Source organism: Xenopus laevis, chromosome 1L (genome assembly GCF_017654675.1).
Source record: "Xenopus laevis strain J_2021 chromosome 1L, Xenopus_laevis_v10.1, whole genome shotgun sequence".
Lineage (NCBI taxonomy): Eukaryota > Metazoa > Chordata > Amphibia > Anura > Pipidae > Xenopus > Xenopus laevis.
Genome location: NC_054371.1, coordinates 122,514,058 through 122,533,816, shown reverse-complemented (window position 1 = coordinate 122,533,816; position 19,759 = coordinate 122,514,058). Strand labels below are relative to the sequence as shown.

General features: G+C 38.3%; 1 pseudogene; it reads right to left on the bottom strand.

The window, feature by feature from the left end:
• LOC108695304 overlaps positions 1 to 19,759 on the bottom strand; it is a 69,174-nt pseudogene that overhangs the window by 13,035 nt on the left and 36,380 nt on the right.

Sequence of the window (19,759 nt, the reverse complement as noted above, 5' to 3'; positions counted from 1 at the left end):
CGACGATTTAAAAGGGAAAACTTGAATCTTTCGTGGAAAAAAAATAATTTTTAGAGATTTATTATACCCCAAAGCAGCTACAAAAAACGTAATCCAAAAATACTTTATCTAAAACCTGTCAAGCTCATGTAGAGGTCAATGGGGCAGATTTACTAAAGGGAGAAGTGGCTAACGCTAGCGACTTTTCACCAGTGTTGCCACCCGCAGGGTCACTAACCGGCGCAGGTGCCAATTCACTAGTGAACAGGACCATCGCTAGCATTTATTCACACTTTATCGCCAGGTGACTTTCCGCTCTGGTGAACGATTGTTACACTGCAAATTCATTAGTGCCAGAGTTGACTTTGCCACCTCAGACCAGGCGAAGTGCTTAAAAGAAGCTAGATCTTCCTCAATCTCATGTCGCTTACATCATATCCTGTGTGTCAAAAATGCATTAAAGTTCCAAAAACGCTGGCAACTTTTTTTTTATTATAAGCCTGCAAAAGTCCTGACTTTTTCATAACATATGGAACATTCATTTTACAGTGGGATCATGTGTAGGGAATTATATTAACACTCTTGTCTTTATTAAGGTTCCCTGGACATTTGTAATAAAAAAGTGGTAACTTCAAGCATTTGCACCAACATTTATAATAAAGACCTCCATACAACTTTAACCCACTGTATGCAAATTGACCTATGCGCAAGATCACTAGCGCATTTTCACTATGAAAATGCTTGCACAGTTGAAGTAACGCTATCTAGAGCAGGGGACAGAACTAGGTTGAGGTCTCCCATTAGTATCAGCGGGGCTGGGTCCCAGTTGCTAAGTTTTGGGGTGCAAAGCTGATGCTGGCAAAAATTCTCCTATAAGTGAATCTGCCCCAATGGCAGAAGTCCTTGAAGTCGTTTCTTGACATTGTAATATGAGGTGGATAATCCCATAAAGTCTGTGTTTTTGTCCCATAATCTGGAAAAGTCTAGTTGTTGCAACAACAATTCGGTCGAAAATTTCAGAGCATCAATCATACAATATGAATTGATGCTTGGTTTTGTAACAACGTTTTTTCATTCTGATTTTTTTAGAGAAAAATTATTGATCAATGAGTTTGATAGGGAAGGTTCTACTTTGTTTTAATAAAAAAAATAGATTCATTTGAGTTTTAGTAAATAACCCTCCATGTGTTGTATATCTAGCCAATTAGCATGAATCAGTTTATGTGAAGTGGAGGAGCCATCTCCATTTTATTACGTATAAGCTATTGTGAGCAGTCTGGTATAATATCAATTCTAGGAAAGTCCCCAGAGTCAAGGGACAGGAAAGCTCACAAAGCAGTCCTGGCAGAGAAGTGGACATCCCTGAGGACAGGAGGTCCAGTTCCAAACTATTCTTTTGACAGGAAATAAAGTAGAGGGAGGGACTATAGCTGTATAGCCAGTGCATATTGGGGTCAACAGGATCCACAGACACCTGCCTGTATACTTTTTTCATTTTGTGTAAATCTAGTTGTCAAAACCTTGGGGTCAAGCCTTCTCTTTGCAGTCCTACTTCTGTACCCACTTAGATACAAATTTGAAAATAACGTTTGGGTGCAGGTCAGACTACAGAAATACACTCCTCTTGCTCCCAAAGATTCCCCGTCTTGGAACCAGAAGCACAAACTGAAGTAGTGTACATAGAGAGAAGAAGCGGGTGTAGCACACCATTGAGTGCACTTTAGCTGTGAATTTGTGACTATGTGTCACCAGGCTAAAACTGCTTGTAATGTGCCCCAGACCCCAGTGTACACGTGCTACTCCCTGCAACTCCCGGTACCTGGAAGTAGTGCAGTGCAGCAGGAGATCCAACCAGGCAAGTTTCTTTGCAATAACAGAACTGGTTTATTTAACAGGAAACTGTTGCAATGTAGTAATTCACAGGCACTTAGATGTCCACAAAATAATAGTGATAGGATATTGTTAGATGGCAATAATTCCTCCAGGAAAAACAAGGTGCTCCAGGTGAGCTAATTCACAATAACCGTTATCAGAGTAGCAGCAATAATAGACTCAAAAGATAATTACCACTCTCACTGGGAATTATCCCTCCTGATGATCACTAAAGCTTGGGTTACCGTTTCTCAGTCTTGTATCTTGGTACCGGACTTGGTCCTCACCTCACCCACTGTAATCAGTCTGGGGTCTTGGGTCTTGGCACCCTATCTGGTCCTCAACTCACCCACTGTAGTCCCTGCTCTAGTGGTTTACATACCACTGGGTCCTAACCCCACTACTTCTCGTTTGAGCGGAAACTGCTCACTACATACCCTGAACCTCTCTGTTGCTCATAGAGCAACTATGACACAATCTTTCTATCATTAAATATCTCTATCTATCCTTAACACTGGCAGCCCTGGACCTGTAATACCTCACAAAGAGGCAAGGCCCGAGGAAAGACTCTGAACACATGGTGCTAAACCCCTTTATACTTTATACTGCTGCCCCCTAATGGACAACCCCTTTAATTACTGTGGACCCAGGAAAAGGGACATAGCTGCCTGAGTTAAACTAAAGGACCATTTGGTGTCCTATTACCATGGGGAGACTGCCTAAGTTAAAAGTACCCGAACTTCAGGGTCCCTACATGGGCACAGGTTGGGGATGCAGGTCCTACAATGGCAACATTTTGCAGGTTAGGGTCAGGTGCAAGTTATGGTTTTGTGGGTTAGGTTCAGGTGCGGGTTGAGTTTTTCCTGACCTACACATCACTTCTCCATTGGATTGAATAAACATACACAGAAACCAGGCACCAGTTTAGTAAAGCAGTGTAGCAACTAGTATAGCTAGTAAACTTGTAAATACATTAACTTTACACAAATTTTACCAACTACACTAGCCTCTATGCAGGTTCTAGAGACCTATACACTTTAATGAACTTTGTCCACTTAAGTGTAAACATTTTGATGTAAATTAAGAGCATAGCTATGGTATGCACAATTATTTATAATGCACAAAGGAATTGACATAGGAATTGACACCAGTGAACCAACTTTAACTTTAAACCAAATGTTACACGTTTTTGAAAATCTAAAATTAAAAATATGGTTTTTAAACACGACCCTTTCTGATGTTAAAAATCTTATGTTATTATCTTTCGCACCATCTTGTGGCCATATGCAGAAACGCAAGTGGCAACACAATCCATGGCTCTGTACAAGAGAGTGTAAATTATCAGTTTGAAAGCAATTGAGTTAAAACACTTGGACATATAACCCTACATGCCTTAAGCAATTACTGACAGTCTGGATATTGTAGTAAACACCAGAGGGGTTGTTCTAAGCAGTCATTGATGGTGAGTTTAATTGGGCCTGTGGGGACTATTTGGGCCTGTGTACTTGAAATGCCATGATGGACTTTGAATCTTAGTCAGAACATTCACAAAATAGAGATTTGTATTACATGTAGCAACATCCTTAATGAATAACAACACAATGCATAAAACTGAAAAGAGCAAAGTGTACTAAGAATTTCACAATAGAGATGTAGAAAGGCATCAGGTTTCATAAATATTCCAGAGCAAACTCAGTCATGCGGCAGCTAGCATGTGGAATTCTGTGCAATGTACATATTAAGGAGTTGTGGGGAGTGATAGACATAGTATAAACTAAGGAGTGCATCAAAGTTATAATTTATAAATTTAAATGTATACATTAGCTTTAAAATTCTTGCTGCAGAAAGCACAGTTACTTGCTTGCTAGTGTACAAAATGCTATAGGAACTGAAATTGTTTTGCTTGGCACATGAAAAATCCCCAGTAAGTAACAAGTATAGAGTCAATAAATCATATAGAAAAGGAGAAGTTATGTGCTGGGCAAACTAATGCATTAAAGGGGTGGTTCACCTTTAAGTTAACTTTTAATATGTTTAAGAATGGTCGATTCAAAGCAACTTTTCAATTGGTCTTCATTATTTATTTTGTATAGTTTTTGAATGACTTGCCTTCTTCTTGTGAAACTTTACAGCTTTCAAATGGGGGTCACTGACCACATCAAATGCTCTATAAGGCTACACATTTATTGTTATTGCTACTTTTTATTATTCCCCTTTCTATTCAGGCCTCTCCTATTCATATTCCAGTCTCTTATTCAAATCAGTGAATGGTTGTTAGGGTAATTTGGACACTAGCAACCAGATTGCTGAAATTGCAAAGCGGAGAGTTGCTGAATTAAAAGCTAAATAACTCAACATAACACAAATAATAAAAAATGAAAATCAATTACAAATTGTCTCAGAATATCACTCTCTACTCGATACTAAAATGTAAATCAAAGCAGGTGAACAACCCCTTTAAAGTCTGCTTCGCAAACAAATGATGCTTAATAATAAAATCCAATAACAGATTATGAGAAACAAAAATGATCAAATTACTAATAAAACTGATTTAAGATAACATGTGTAAGCAAAAATGTTTATGATGTTTTGATCAAGGTTTACAAATGTATCTTGTTTTAAAACACAGCCCCAGTAACGTAACTAGAGGGGGGCGGGCCCTGGCGCAGGACGCGCAGCCAGGACCCCCCACCCCCCTCCGTACGCCCGGAACTGCACAGGATTTATTGCGCGCAAGCTGCCGGGGGCCCTGAGGTGGTGCGGGCCCTGGCCCTATCTTACCCCCCACCTCCCCCGGTAGTTACGCCACTGCACAGCCCTTTAAAATTCAGTTAATTTCATTGTGCTAAATACAGTGTAAAGTACAGGTATGGGATCCGTTATCCAGAAACTCTAAATTACAAGATGGTTATCTGCCATAGACTCCATTTTAATAAAAATAAATTCAAATTTTTATAAATGATTTACTTTTTCTTTGTAATAACACAGTACATTGTATTTGATCCAAAGATATTTTTTTCACACACATGACACACTGACTTGCATGCTAAACATCATTTCCAGTACTGCAATAATTTCTGCACCAGAAATTATAAACACACACACTGATGCTAGAACACCACAAACACAATACCAATACCAATTTCCAAAAGCAAATTCTGTGTAATGTACATAGGAGTTGCAGGCCAGGAAGTAATAGACATAGTATAAATGAAAACTAAAAAGTACATGCATAATGTACATTTTTGGCATGGAGAATATGGAAACATTACAAGTTACTTCTTAATTTCACTGAATGTTTGTTAATATTAGACCTGAAAGTTATAGCAGGTCAGCCAGTGAAACGTGTCACATTTCTGCCTGGTAAGGAATAGTTTATATCTGAAGTTCCTGATAACACAAAAGCAAAATGACAATCTTTATAAAGACACAGGGATTGGCTTCACTAGACAACCGAAGTGCAAAAAGCAGGTCATTCCAGTAACTATTCAATCCTTTTAGAAAAGCTTGGAAAGGTGTGGGGGGGGATCCATCTGTGTTACAGCTAAGAACTGCATGTCTATAGTTCAAATTTGGTAGTGAGGTGGTGCAATCCAGGCCCGGACTTGTAATCTGTCCGTTCGGGCAAATGCCCGAGGGGCCAGTCTCTACCCTGCATTCAAGTGGGCCGCACAATGCCTAATTAGATGCGGTGCTCACTGGCTGCAGTCAGTACTGTAGTAAGTGCACATAATTCAGGAAAAAGTCCAAAAGGGACACGTGTATGCTGTGGTTAATGTAGAAAAAGCAGATAGAGTGCAGGGGAGTACTGCAGGACATAGCCAGGTGTACACATTGGTGCAGTAAATTTAGGTAAAGAATGTGCAGGCGTATCAGACCAAATAAGAACAGAGGAAAGATGAAGGAAAGGAATGTAGTGCAAGCAGAGACCTAAATTTGTGTTATCAGTTCTTGAATACCGGTAATAGGTAATATGCAACAAAGAAGTTATTTTACATTCAGAAATAACACACTTGGTGCAGTGGAGGATGGTGGTGTAGAAGCAGATTTTGCCATTTTTACAGATAACAGAATAACAGCAAAAGTATAAAACAACAGCATTTTGCTACCAGCTCCAAAAGAAGAAATAAATAAAGGGGAAATAGTTCAGTAGGGACTCAATCTGCGTGACTGTAAACAATTCAGAAATAGAAGAGTACATGCAGAGAAGTAAGTAGTTCTGGGAGAGAAAATTACATGTCTGAAGAGAGCTCAGGGAAATCAGAGAAGAGGCATGTAAGGACAGTATAGAAGAGACAGATATGCTGGTCTAATCCGTTTTTTAGCAAAGGTGTAAAATGTGGTGTAAAGTTACAGAGAGTCCAGGAAAAAGCATATCATTTGTAGGAGAGGAAAGTAGGTGCAGTAAATGGAGTGAAATATGATTATGTGTATATATATATATATATATATATATATATATATATATACACACACACATACACACACACACAGGCAAAGTATGTGTGTTATGAGAGAGAGACTTCCCTTATCCAGGAACCTGTTATCCGAAATGTTTATACAGGAGCCCTTTAGCTAGAATTGATTTCCTTTTTCTCTGTAATAATAAAACAGTACTTGATGGTTACTACGCTGCATGAATCCATGCATTCCTATTGGGTTTGTTTCATGTTTACAGCTCGATCCTATTCACCCGTTGATTTTTTTTAATAAATTTCGATTGGCCGTTTTTATTAGAATTTCGAGTTTATGGGAGTTGATGAGAGTTTTTAGAAACTCCCATAAACTCGAAATTCGACCCTTGATAAATCTTCCCCTTCAGGTATAAATATACAAATTATATAAAGATCTGTTATCCGGAAAACCTCAGGTTCCGAGCATTCTGGATAACAGGTCCCATACCTGTACCAATGCCAATATCCAAATGCAACGTAACTGCAATTGATTTGCTTAATTTATATAATGCTAATATGGCATGCCATTCTGCAGTGCTTTACCACTCAATCTCTGCCTAGTTTAGAATCCAAGTCCGTAGCACATGCAAAGACACACAATCATCAGTTTGATCAGGAGCCAATTAACCTGCCTGTGTGTTTTTGGAGTGTGGAAGGAAACAAGAGGCACTCTGAACAAACTCAACCAAGCCCAGGAAGTATATACCAACTGCAGAGCATTGTGATGAAAATGTAACATAGAACCCCTAGTGCTACAAGGCAGCAGTGTTGCTAATATTTTGTCACAACAGATGAAAAAAAGAAAGTTCATGAGTTTCAAACAATGTATTTTATTAAACCGACTTTCTCCAGAATGTACATTTTATTTTGGTACTTTGTTATTTTGACTCACTAGATGGCATACTAATAAAACTGAATTCATGCCACATTGAAAGTGGTTTTGTGAGATATCAATATAGCATCTTATGACTTTTCTACATGACAAAAGGGAATTTTTTTTATTGTTAAACTATGATTTAACCTGAAGTGTCCAAACAAAACACAGCTGCATCTGAAATAAAGCATGAAAAGCAGAAATATATGTTCTTGGTGGTGACTGCTTTCAATTTTACCTGTAGTCGAGACATTATCTTCAACATTGTCATCCTCACTAAAATCTATGAATGCTTCTATATGGGCCAGAGTCTGTAAAGACACAGGCAAAATTTCAGTTTAAAACAGGCATGAGCTTGTGGCTTCAATGCAGTATTGTACACAAGTAGAACATGCCTGGAACTCAGATCTGGAAGCCCCTCTTTCTCTATATTCCCTAGCACAATGAATAACACAATGAAACAGACTGCAGTATTACGCAGTAAAGAAGCCCTACCTAATATGCTGAGCCAATAACAGTATAAAAGTATTTATTACTCCACACATGAGTGGGCAGAAAAGGTGCAATGGTAATAATGATTACAAGTGTATGATTAACAAAAATAGGTTGGCAGCAGACTTTGGAGCCAATGGGCATTGTTTTTATTGACAGTACAGATATTCATAAAATAAGGGTTTTAGTCCTCATATTAAAATGATTAAAAGACATGTCAACCCAAAAAAGATTTTTTTTGCATAATATAAGAAAAAATAATTATAAACAACTTTGCAATATACATCCATTACAAATTTGTAATTTTTTTAAAAGTTATTTGTATAAATTATTGTTAGTTAAAGCAGTGTTTGTCAGGCCTTTTCTATTCTCTGCCCTGGTGGCTCAGACTTTTGAAACAATGTAACCCAAGCCAGCAGTTTAAAAGACCTGTCTTGCTGGAGGAGACTGGCTTTTGCAACATTATTTCAAAACCAGGAGTTAAGAAAATGGTGCTTTCAATAGAAAATTATTTAACTTGCAAACAACTTATAAAGCACTTGTTTTTTTTAAAATAAATTCACATTGGAAAGTTGCGTAGAACTGTGTTTTTTTGGGTACACCTTAAAAAAAAAAAAAAAAAGCTCAGCTTCCTGTATGGTGGAAAAAAATTACTATAAGATTTAAGGGCACATTTACTATGCCCCGGACAAAGTGCCCTGTTATTTGCATGCGTCTCCTCTTTTCTGCACCCTAAGGCATAGTTCTTTGTACTTAAATAAAGTTAGCTGCACACAGGGTGACGTAAGGTGGCCATACACGGGCAGATTAAAGCTGCTGATATCGGTCTTTTAGACCAATTCACCAGCTTATCTGCCCATGTATGGGGGCTTCTGATGGGTCTTCCCGATCGATATCTGGCCACAATATTGACCGGTAAGGTTTCATTTTTCCGTTGATCGACCCGTTGGAGCCCATTGATCCTCTTTAATCGATCGTTTGGCCCTGCGTTGGTGGGCATATCGGTGAAAGATCCAATCGTATGGCGATGTCGCCAAATGAATGGATCTTACAGTGTATGGCCAGCTACCGATTCGGAACATTTAGATTGAGTCAGTTACTTATCTGCCTCCCCTACAGATATCAGGCAGATATTAGGTAGGTTTGAAAATCCCACTGGGCAGGGACCGTATTGGTGCATTGATGTGGGCCTGCAATGGGCCTATTATGATCTGACTGTTTGGCTGCCGGTCAGTCCAACTCAGTCAAGAATTTAGTTAGCCAAACCAACTGTACAAAGAGCTGTGCTTCTGTCTAAATGCAGTGTTGCTTGCTTTCCCTAGCACTGCATCCAGAAGAATAATAGAACCTATGAGATGAAGTGCTCGGTGGATGGTTGCAAAATTGCTTCCATTTGGCCTCCAGCACTTTTTCCCATGGGATTAGTACATTAGGCCATTCTACTATGTCTAAGAGAGCAGCATTGACAAAATCCAGAAGCACACCAAAAAATAATTGCTGCGTGAGAAAAGGGTGATTTATTTAGCCCATTAGCATTTCACAAACATGTCAATGTTTTGGACCCCTTTGGGCCCTTCATCAAGCTTGAACCTCAAAGGTTGAGCACTCCATTATCGTGCAGCTATAAGAGAGCAGCATTGTGAGAGAATAAGTAAACAGCTGATTAAAACAGTTCATAGCACCATTTTACTGGTCCTGGTGATGGCTATTTGGGTCTCAGTGTACATAAACGGTGTATCTTGAATACCAGTGTGTGTAAGCATAGTACTGATCTCCACTGTTCTATATGCCTCTTAAATGAGAAAACACAGGTTGCACAAACTATCTGTAGTGTACTAAGAACTTCATAAAAGTTAGGTAATAAAATTTTATTTTTATTATATCATTCTTCTAGGCTTCAGCATATAGAAGAGCTATATCAAGGTATAAATAGAAAAAAAATTTGATCACTGCTATATCCCATGTAAACTTAGCTCCTTTAAGCAGGAAGCTCTTAATAATCTAACCATAACTAGCCTGTGGTTCCACTTCTGATATAGCTGTCCAAGCTCTCCTCACATCTGACGTAGAGTTTGCCTCCTCTGGATCTCCGTCTCTGCATGTATATGGTCTCCTAGACTCTCTGCTTCTCTCAGGTCTAGCTTTCCATTCTGGAAGGCTTGTTTATTAAACTCCCCTGGTTCTGCTGGACAAAACATTTGCACACTACCTAGAGATTTAAAAAAAAGCTGTGGTTCTAATTAATGCAACAAGGACACCATAACAATTTGTCTAGATATGTTTGTTCAGTATAGAAAAAAATAGATAATATAGCCATGGTGCTTTTTAGGCAACATTGTGGGCTAAGAGCTACTTAAGGTGACAAGTGACCCCCAGGCCCCAGCTGATGCTTAAACCCTCCTTTATTTAGCAGTTTTGTGTACCATATCTTACAACAAGTAAGATGTAAGAAAGGGCAGAGCTGTCCAACCTTGTCCACAAAAGAGGCTTCAATATCTATTTTACTAAATGTGAGGATGATGAGGACTTAATTATATTAAATCACCTATGGAGCTGAAGAAATTCAATGTTATTCCTAATAAATCAAAATGCTAGCTCTCAATTACATATGTTTATGAAGAACAACTCACCAAGAGCAACACTACTGTGACCACAGCTGGACCCCCATGGACATGGTATTCACAGAAATCCTCGTCTGTAAAACTTGTGGGGCCTATGAATAAAATCATTCTGTCATTTCAGATAATATGCCTGGTTAGCATAGGTAGTCATACATTTGTGATTTATCAATGTTAATAAACAGCAATTTCTAAAATAATCAAAAGTGAGCGGTTAGAGAATGACACATTTAGGAATCCTACAATATATATATATAGTGCAGTTTAAAAGAAAATAAAACCATTTATTGTTACAGTGAGAGTGGTGCCTATACAAAAAATAAATTTAACAATGGGCTGGTAAATTAAAATCCCCATTTTTCAGTACTTGTCACAAAGAGCCATCTCTTAAGATGGCCTTAGATGTGCAGATTTTACTCTTAAACGCTCATTCATTTCAGTCTAACTATCTACCAATAACTATTCAGATTAAAATAAGTAGGAAAAATAACAAATCAGATGATGTTCTGGCCATTAATTGACAGGCAGCAATCTTATGAAAGTTACAGTATGTCTGACAAATAGTAGGGACACCCATTGATGTTGTCAATACATGCAGAGATATTATCGGTAGTCAATATAAATCTTTTAACCTGTCTAATTGACTGAACGACTGATTGTTCTAAATGCAAGAAGGAAATGTATCACAAATATTGGATGAAATATGAGATGTTGAGCTTCTCCAAAAGCCTAGTCCAGATTTCATCCTGCCTTACTGAGCTCAGGGACCAACTCAAAATATACAGTACACAAAGAATACAAATGTCGTAATATAAGGCTGATTAGAAATGAATATAAATAATTACTACATGGCAGCACAGAAACAAGTGCAACTAGCATCAGCTTATATTAAAGGCAACTCCTAAGGCTGGTGCAATAAGGTCATTATTTAAAAGATGGCATTTTTAGCCATATTAATTTGTTGGGTTTCGTGCTCCTTTAATACCTAAAATTCAAGCAAGGGCTTCAGGCATGGTATATCACATGACACATGTTTACTATTTGCACTCTGATAGAATTATATTAGAGGGATGGGTTTCAGCATGCCTTAGCACCACAACTTCTCATTTCACTGGCTGTTACAATATATGAGAGTATAGCAAAATGAAGGGTATTTCATGACAATAATAGTGGCCTTGGGTGGTCCATTATGAACTTGAGAGGCAGTGCTTGGGTATTAAACATTAAACGACTGCTTGAAAGAGTTACATTTGTAAAACGATATGAGACTGTCACAATGTTACACACACACACACATATATATATATATATATATATATATATATATATATATATATATATATATATATATATATATTTATATATATATCTGAATATATATATATCCGAAAATGTCATCTGAAATGGCAAAGCATCAATGGCATTTCTTGCTCTGAATCATAGCCAAAAAAAATGAAAACAAATGTAGCACCTATAACAAATTGCTCCAGACTGAGAATGCTGCGGTACAGTGAGTATGCCTAGGCAGCCAAAAGCAAGTAATAAACTCATACAGAATAACAGATGCATACTCTGAATTGGTTTCATTTAATCACAAATACATTGTTTGACAACACATTCAGAGACATACAATATATTTATGATTAGTTAGGACTACTTTAAAGTGTGTGATAGAAACATAATTTTCCTGTGCTGCAGAATAATAAGCTCGCATATCTGTCAAGCAATGGAGAGTATGAATTCTTCTGACACAGTTCCTCTTGTCTATTGTCTCAGTCAGCAAGTTTAGGTATACCCAATACAGACTCAAAGATTTACATGTGACAAATTTACCAGTTACAAGTATCCTATTTTATTGGCTTTCTTCTACTTTTCCCAATTTGTATACTGAAGATATAACTAACATTTCCAGGTGTCCATCATGTTCTTTGCCTTCTGCTTCTGGATTGTTTTGCAACATCAAAGATTGGAACACAATGCGGGGATACAATATTTATCCTTTTTATTAATTTACTCCTTAGCAAAAATGCAGTACCTTTATTGGGACTGTGATACACCAGGGCAGCATGTATTTCATATTGGAATTGAAAGAATAATGTATTTTTCAATTAGTGATGGATAGAAAGTATCAACTTTCCATTTGTCGATAAAATGCAATATACTGTAACTCTAGATGCACCCTAAACAGAGCTGTAATTGAACATTAACCAGTTTTCAGTCCTAAGTTGGACAATGTGAATACAGTACATAGGTACCTAACCAGAGTGCGCTACACGTCTGCTTTCCTGTCTATTGGGATATTTTACCGAATGTCCCAAGACACCGTTTCAAGCCATATCTGGTTACATAAAATAATTGCTCTCTAACAGTGAATGTATTTCCTTCTCTTTGGCACAATAGCAGCAGAAAACTATCAGTCATAACCAGCTTATGAGAAGGGAGGGAGATGCAACAGAGCAATAATATCCCCAGAAATGCTGAGAATGCAGCTTTTAAGCAAATCACTGCAGAAATCTATGGGGAATGCTTTAGCAAAAAATAAGATTAAAAACCCATACCTGTATGCAAAGTTATTGGCTAATATACACATATATATATATAAGAATATATCCTGAAGCATATCATTAGATCAGGTAGATCAGTCATACTTGCTGCCAACTGGTATTTGCAAACTACAACTACTAGTAGGGTGGCTGAGGATTCTAGGACCTCTAATTGCTTACTGATATACAGTATATAAAGAGCTCCAGAGCAATTTCAGATAAAACTGGAAAGTTGCAAACAGTGACTACATTAACTTGAAGCAAACTCTATTTATCAGATTTAAATACAGGTATAGGACCAGAATGTTCGATACCTGGGGATTTATGGATAAGAGATTTCTCCATAATTTGGATCTTTGTAACTTAAGTTCACTAGAAAATCATGTAAACATTAAATAAAAGCGATAGGCTGGTTTTGCTTCCAATGAAGATTGATTATATCTTATCAAGGATCAAGTACAAGGTACTGTTTTATTATAACAGAGAAAAGGGAAATCATTTTTAAATATTTGGATTATTTGGATAAAATGGAGCCTATGGGAGATGGCCTTTCTATAATTCAGAGCTTTCTGGATAACAGGTTTACGGATAATGGATAACTGTACTCACAGGCAAAACACACAAAGGACCACATACTTATTGGACTAGGCTGGTGTTAAGCACAGATTAGAACTCCCTTGTACCAGCATGTGCTGCATCTTGCACCTTATACACCAAAATACAAACACATTGGCAAACCAACATACAGGGCAAGTTTAGGATCAGAGACACATGTGAAGATTCGGGAGATTTAGTTGCCCAACGACAAACTGCCTCTTCTTCGGGTGACTAATGTCCCCGAACTGCCTTCCCGCCGGCTAAAATCTAAATCACCAGCAGGATGGCACTCGGAGCACTTAGTTTTCTGAAGTTGGCTCACGAGGAAACTTCGGGCGACTTCAGAAAACAAAGCACTCAAAGAGCCATCCCACCGGTGATTTAGAGTCTATCCGGCGGGAAGGCTTTTCGGGGAGATTAGTGGCCTAAAGAAGAGGAGATTTGTCAACTAAATCTCCCCAAATCTTCACATGTGTCTCTGCCCTTAATGTGTTAATTTTTTAATACCCAGTATTCTTTCGGACACCCTTTGCCTTTAAACACCGCCTTGTATTTGCCTAGTGATATGCCCCTTTCAGTTTAAACACAATTTAGTGTGTATTCTGCACTGGAGATTTTTTTTGTTCAGTTTTTATCTTGACTGAAGCTCCTCTGTATTACTGCACCAACATTTTATGGCAGAGCTTTTGTTTACAAAGGACACAGCTGGTTTTGATATGTAGTATCCAAATCATCCAGATACCTTGTATATATGCCTGTCATCACGGCAGGAAAACAAAAGATGGCTAAAGAAATATATATAACATATACAGTAAATATACTGTAGCTTCTCTGCAAAATTCAAACGATAACATAAATCAGCTGACACATCTGTAATAAATCTGTTAAATGCAGCTTATTTCACATCTGAATGAGCATAGGCTTCTAGAATTTCTAGTGAATTGAAGACTTGGCTATCAATATGTCAGGAAAGTAAAACGTCTCCTTGCTGGCTGATATTCACAATAATGACAAGCTTAGTTTAGAAATGATTTTGAAATCGTTCTAAAACACTTGTTGGTTCCACGGTTGTATGAGAAATTCCAGGTACCTACATGATGAGATACCATAGGTGCTGGGCTGACCCATGCAGCAGATTGGGAAAGGATATATTATCCATAATGGTATGCAACATTTAAATATAATATGTATTTTAGTTTCCAAACGTTTACCTTATACTCACTTTATATACTATGCAGGTATGGGAGCTGTTATTTGGATCTCCCACTGTAAGTCTACTAAAAATCATTTAAACATTAAATACATCTAACAGGAGGTTTTTCTTCCAATAAGGATTAATTTTAGCTTATTTGAGATCAAGTATAAGGTACTGTTTTATTACAGAGAAAAAGGAATCGTTTTAAAAATTGTAATGTGATTGTTTGTGATTAAAATGGGGCATGGCGTTGCTGTAATTTCGGAGCTTTCTGGATAATGGGTTTCCGGCTAACACAGCCCATACCTGTACTATAAACCATAATCTACTGATAACACAAGAAGTGCAAGACAGGAGAATATGTACAGTGGCAGCTACTAAGACAAACTGTGCTTAGCTGCAATACTAACATTCCCAGGATTCCCAGAAGACAGATAAAAAACTCTCAGACACAATTTAAAAGCTCAGTATGTGACATAAAAATCAAAATAGGATTTATCTAATGGCAGAAGGTGTGGGCCAACAGTATCAGAGTAAATGTCATAGATTGTTTATCATTAATATCAGTGAGAATGATGGATGGGCACTATTATTATCCACAAATATTAGCATAACTTTTTATTTTAGGGATTATAATGGTAAATGGTCAGAGTCAATATGCAAGTACTATTATAATGCAGACATAACCACCCATGCACTATTACATTTCAGAAAAATTAACAAATGAATCAAAACATTTTTGCCTCTGTAAAACCAATATGAAATTACCATTTTCTTAATTAGGGAACTGAAAGTTACCGGAAAGAAAAAAGAAACAGATTTTTATCAACAATGACAGCCCACTGGTCTAAATATTGTGCTGAGTTTTACATTATATTTCTATTTTTGGATTCCCTTTCAGCAGAGCTGTACAAACACAATGAGGGGAAGAAAAGTACTCAAAGCCATAAGGGAGAGGAGGGGATAAATAAACCTCTCTCTTCCTCATAGTATTTAAACAATCCCTCTGGTATTTTAACATTCACTTCCTCCTCATATTTTTAACTACCTACTATTCTCCACCCTCTCAACATTATATTTTAAGCCCATTCTTTGCAGTGTTGGCAACAATAGGTGAGGTTGTATGTTTTGAAAAATTACTAGGGGTAAAAACACCAGTTAAGCCCTCCTCTGCAACATTATTTGTGTGCAGACTGACTTCTTTTAACAGGCCTGTGGTATTCATGAGTGCAGGACAGAAGTTTGCATCTGTTTTAGGCACTTTTCTCCCTGTCCTGCACTTTGTAAATAAGGCCTGTACAAAGTGCATGCAAGCAAATATTTCTATTTCTTATTTGTTTTAAGAGCAAAAGTTATTGTTCAGGAAATCTACAAGGTTTTATTACCAGAGGTGTGTAAATCAGTTTTAAAGCTTAAAACATGTTTTTTTCCCAAAACACATCAGTTAATAGTGCTGCTCCAGCAAAATTCTGCACTGAAATCCATTTCTCAAAACAGCAAACAGATTTTTTTATATTCAATTTTGAAATTTGACATGGGGCTAGACATTTTGTCAGTTTCCCAGCTGCCCCAGTCATGTGACTTGTGCCTGCACTTTAGGATGGAACTACTTTCTGGCAGGCTGTTATTTCTCCTATTTAATGTAACTGAATCAGTCTCAGTGGGACTTGGCTTTTACTATTAAGTGCTATTCTTAGATCTTCCAGGGAGCTGTTATATTGTGTTAAGGTGGCCATACACGGGCCGATAAAAGCTGCCGAAAGACCAAGTCGGCAGCTTATTGAATCGTGTATGGGCCCCCCGACGGGCTTCTCGATCGGATGGGACAAAAAATCCCGTTGGATCGCGGCCGCATCTGTTCGTTGATGCGGTCCCGCGATCCGACCCCCGTTCCCATGCGTTAGGATCCGATCGTTGGGCCCTAGAGCCGACGATCGGATCAGCCCGATATTGTCCACCTCAAGGTGGGCATATCGGAGAGAGATCAACTCTTTCGGCGACATCGCGAAACGAGTGGATCTCTCCGTGTATGGCCACCTTTAGGGCTGATATCTGATTACCTTCCCATTGTTCTGTTGTCAGGCTCCTGGGGGGGGGGGAGAGGGTAATATCACTCCAATTTGCAGTACAGCAGTAAAGAGTGATTGAAGTTTATAAGAGCACAAGTCACATGACGGGGGCAGCTGGGAAATTGACAATAACATAACTTAAGCTTTTTAAAAAGTAAACATAATTTCAAGCAACTTTGCAATATACATCAATTAAAAAAATATGCAGACTTTTCATGAGTTTTAATGGTTTCTGACAGTTCCCTAATCTTAGCCCCCTCCTCTCCTGCTGACTTGTCTGACTACTTTGCTGAGCTGCCTGCAGAGGCGTAACTACAGAGGAAGCAGACCATGCGGCTGCAGGGGGGGCCCAGGAGGTATAGCTGCCCACCCTAATTAATGAGTAATCTTAATATATATATTGGTAAAACATGAAAACCTGTTGCGTTTGGGGGGCCCTTAAATTATTTTGCTGTGGGACCTAGTAACATCTAGTTATGCCACTGGCTGGGCGGGTTCGGGTTGACCTTGCACCCTTGGTTGACCTTGGCTGGGTGGGTCCAAGTTGAGCTATTCTTCCTGTTCTCCTCGCCCGCCACTTTACATTGCTTCTGACTTCCAGCTTTTGCTTCTATAGACCCTCGTCTGCTCGCCCCGCCTCTTTTGTGACGTCATCGGCAGGGCGGGTGGCGCAGGTCTAGAAAAGCAACCTGTAAGTCGGGTGCAGGCAGGCATGGGTAGATGGAGGGCGGGTTTGGGTTGGGTTTTACCCGACCCGAACATCACTACTGTCTGTAAACTGTGGAGAAGTTGTTACAATTTGTAACATCAGTGTTTAGTCCATCCTCCTCTGCTTGGATTTCAAAAAAAGAAGAACTATTAAATAGCTGGATTTCAGCATAGAAAATGGCATTTATTCATACTTTTTGAAGAAACAGGTAACTGTGATGGCTATATTAGGGGTTTCTATGTTATGTGGGCCTCTTTATCATATTTTGGTTTAAAGGACTAGTAACATCAAAAAATGAAATTGTTTTGAAGTAATAAAAATATAATGCAGTGTTGCCATGCACTAGTAAAACTGCTGCGTTTGCTTCAGAAACACTACTATTGTTTATATAAATAAGCTGCTGTGTAGCAATGGGGGCAGCCATTCAAAGGAGACAAGGCTCAGGTTACACATCAGATAGCAGACAAGCTCTGTAGAACATAATGTTATCTGTTATCCATTATTTATCCTGTGCCATATAGCGTGACGTAATTTCGTTACTTCACCGATTAACTAACAGGTGCTGGTGTAAATTCGCTAGCGAAGTGCACCTACTCAAGCGCTACTTCGCACCCTTACGCAAGGCAAAGTTGCGCTATGGTGAAGGGACGTAACTAGGCTAATTCACTAACTGGAGCATTTTACTGAATGTTACCTCTTGTGCCAGACTTGCCTTCGCCAGCTCAGACCAGGCGAAGTGCAATAGAGTAGATAGGGCTTGCTTCAAAAAAAGTAGACATTTTTCTAAGTCCCAAAAAAACACTGGCGTCTTTAACTTTTTTAAGGGTGATAGGCTGAAAAAGATCGAAATTTTTATTGGGGGTACCCTCTTTCCCCACTACATTTCCTAACATATGGCAACTCAACGATACAGTGGGCACATGTGTAGGGCAATAGAACAATTTTATTTAATTTTTTAAAGGATTCCTGGGTTTCTGTAGTGTAATGTAGTTGCTGCAGCATATACGTCCATTATATTTTAACTTCGCGCTGTATGCAAATTAGGCAACGCTAGCATAACTTCGCTTTACCTGACAAAGTAACGGTAGCGCAACTTTGCTACCGTTCGCCTCCCTGAGCGCAATTTTGCATTTTAGTGAATTTGCGTAGCGCTGGCGAAACTACGCCTGGTGAAGTGCGGCGAAGTGTGACGAAGCTGTCGCTGGCGCAACTTTGGATCTTAGTGAATTTGCCCCATAGCTTTTTTCGAATTCCACAATTGCTACTCAGCAGCTTGTTTATATGAACTATAGTTGTGTTTCTGAAGCAAATACATCAGTTTTACCAGTGCAGGGCAACACTACATGATATTTTCATTACTTTAAAACACTTTCAATTTTTGGTGTTACTGTTCCTTTAATCAGACTTTTGACTAACCACAGCAATCAAGTGGAGCCATCTTGTGGTGCACCTAGTAAATACACTGCACAAAGAATAAAGGGCTCATTTAAGTTAGGGCAGAAATAGGAAACCCAGTTAAATTAGATTCCTCTGTTTTATATACTTTCTTGATACAAAGTGTATTTTTGTGAAAACTTTACAGATTTAATATAGTCACATGGAAAATTAACAACTTATATTTGGCAAATGTTGTCTATACATACTGAATATGTAATATTCTCATTCACAAACATTGTTATTTTAACATCCATGTTTTTTTTAACATTGATAACCCTGTGCTTGTTACCCACAATGTCACCACTCACCCCATTACATTCACTTCCCATTGATAAAACATAATTTAGATGAGATGGCATCTAAATAAAAAGCCATGTTCTTGTCAAAAATAATCAAAGTCATAACATAGTAAAATGTTACAGAATCACATTCTGTACTGTTTCAGTGTAATATTCATTTCAGTTTTGACAACTATCTAATTTTCCTTTCATTTCAATGAAAATATTTGATGAGTAAATGGGTAATTATTTCAACAAAATAACTTCTCTTGTAAGAGAATTAAGTTCTAATCTTAGTAGTTTATAAACAGGCCCTATAATTTCAGACTGGCGATTTACTAAAACTAAAACACTTTATACAGTAAATTATCTATTTACCAACAAGAATTAGTGCCACATTTACTAATATTTATCAGAGAATAATGGTTTATGCAGCAATGCACTTCAGTATATGTGCTAAGGATTCTTTAGTTACAGCTCTAAAATATCTGCATTAAAAACTAGGGTACAGCAAGCAAGACTGGAGGCAGGGGCGATCCTGGCCCCTCCGCCGCCTGAGGCAGCAGCAGTTGTTGCTGCCCCCCCTCCCCTGGAAATTCGCTCTTAAAGTACCAGGAACAGCATTTTTGCTGCCCCTGGTAC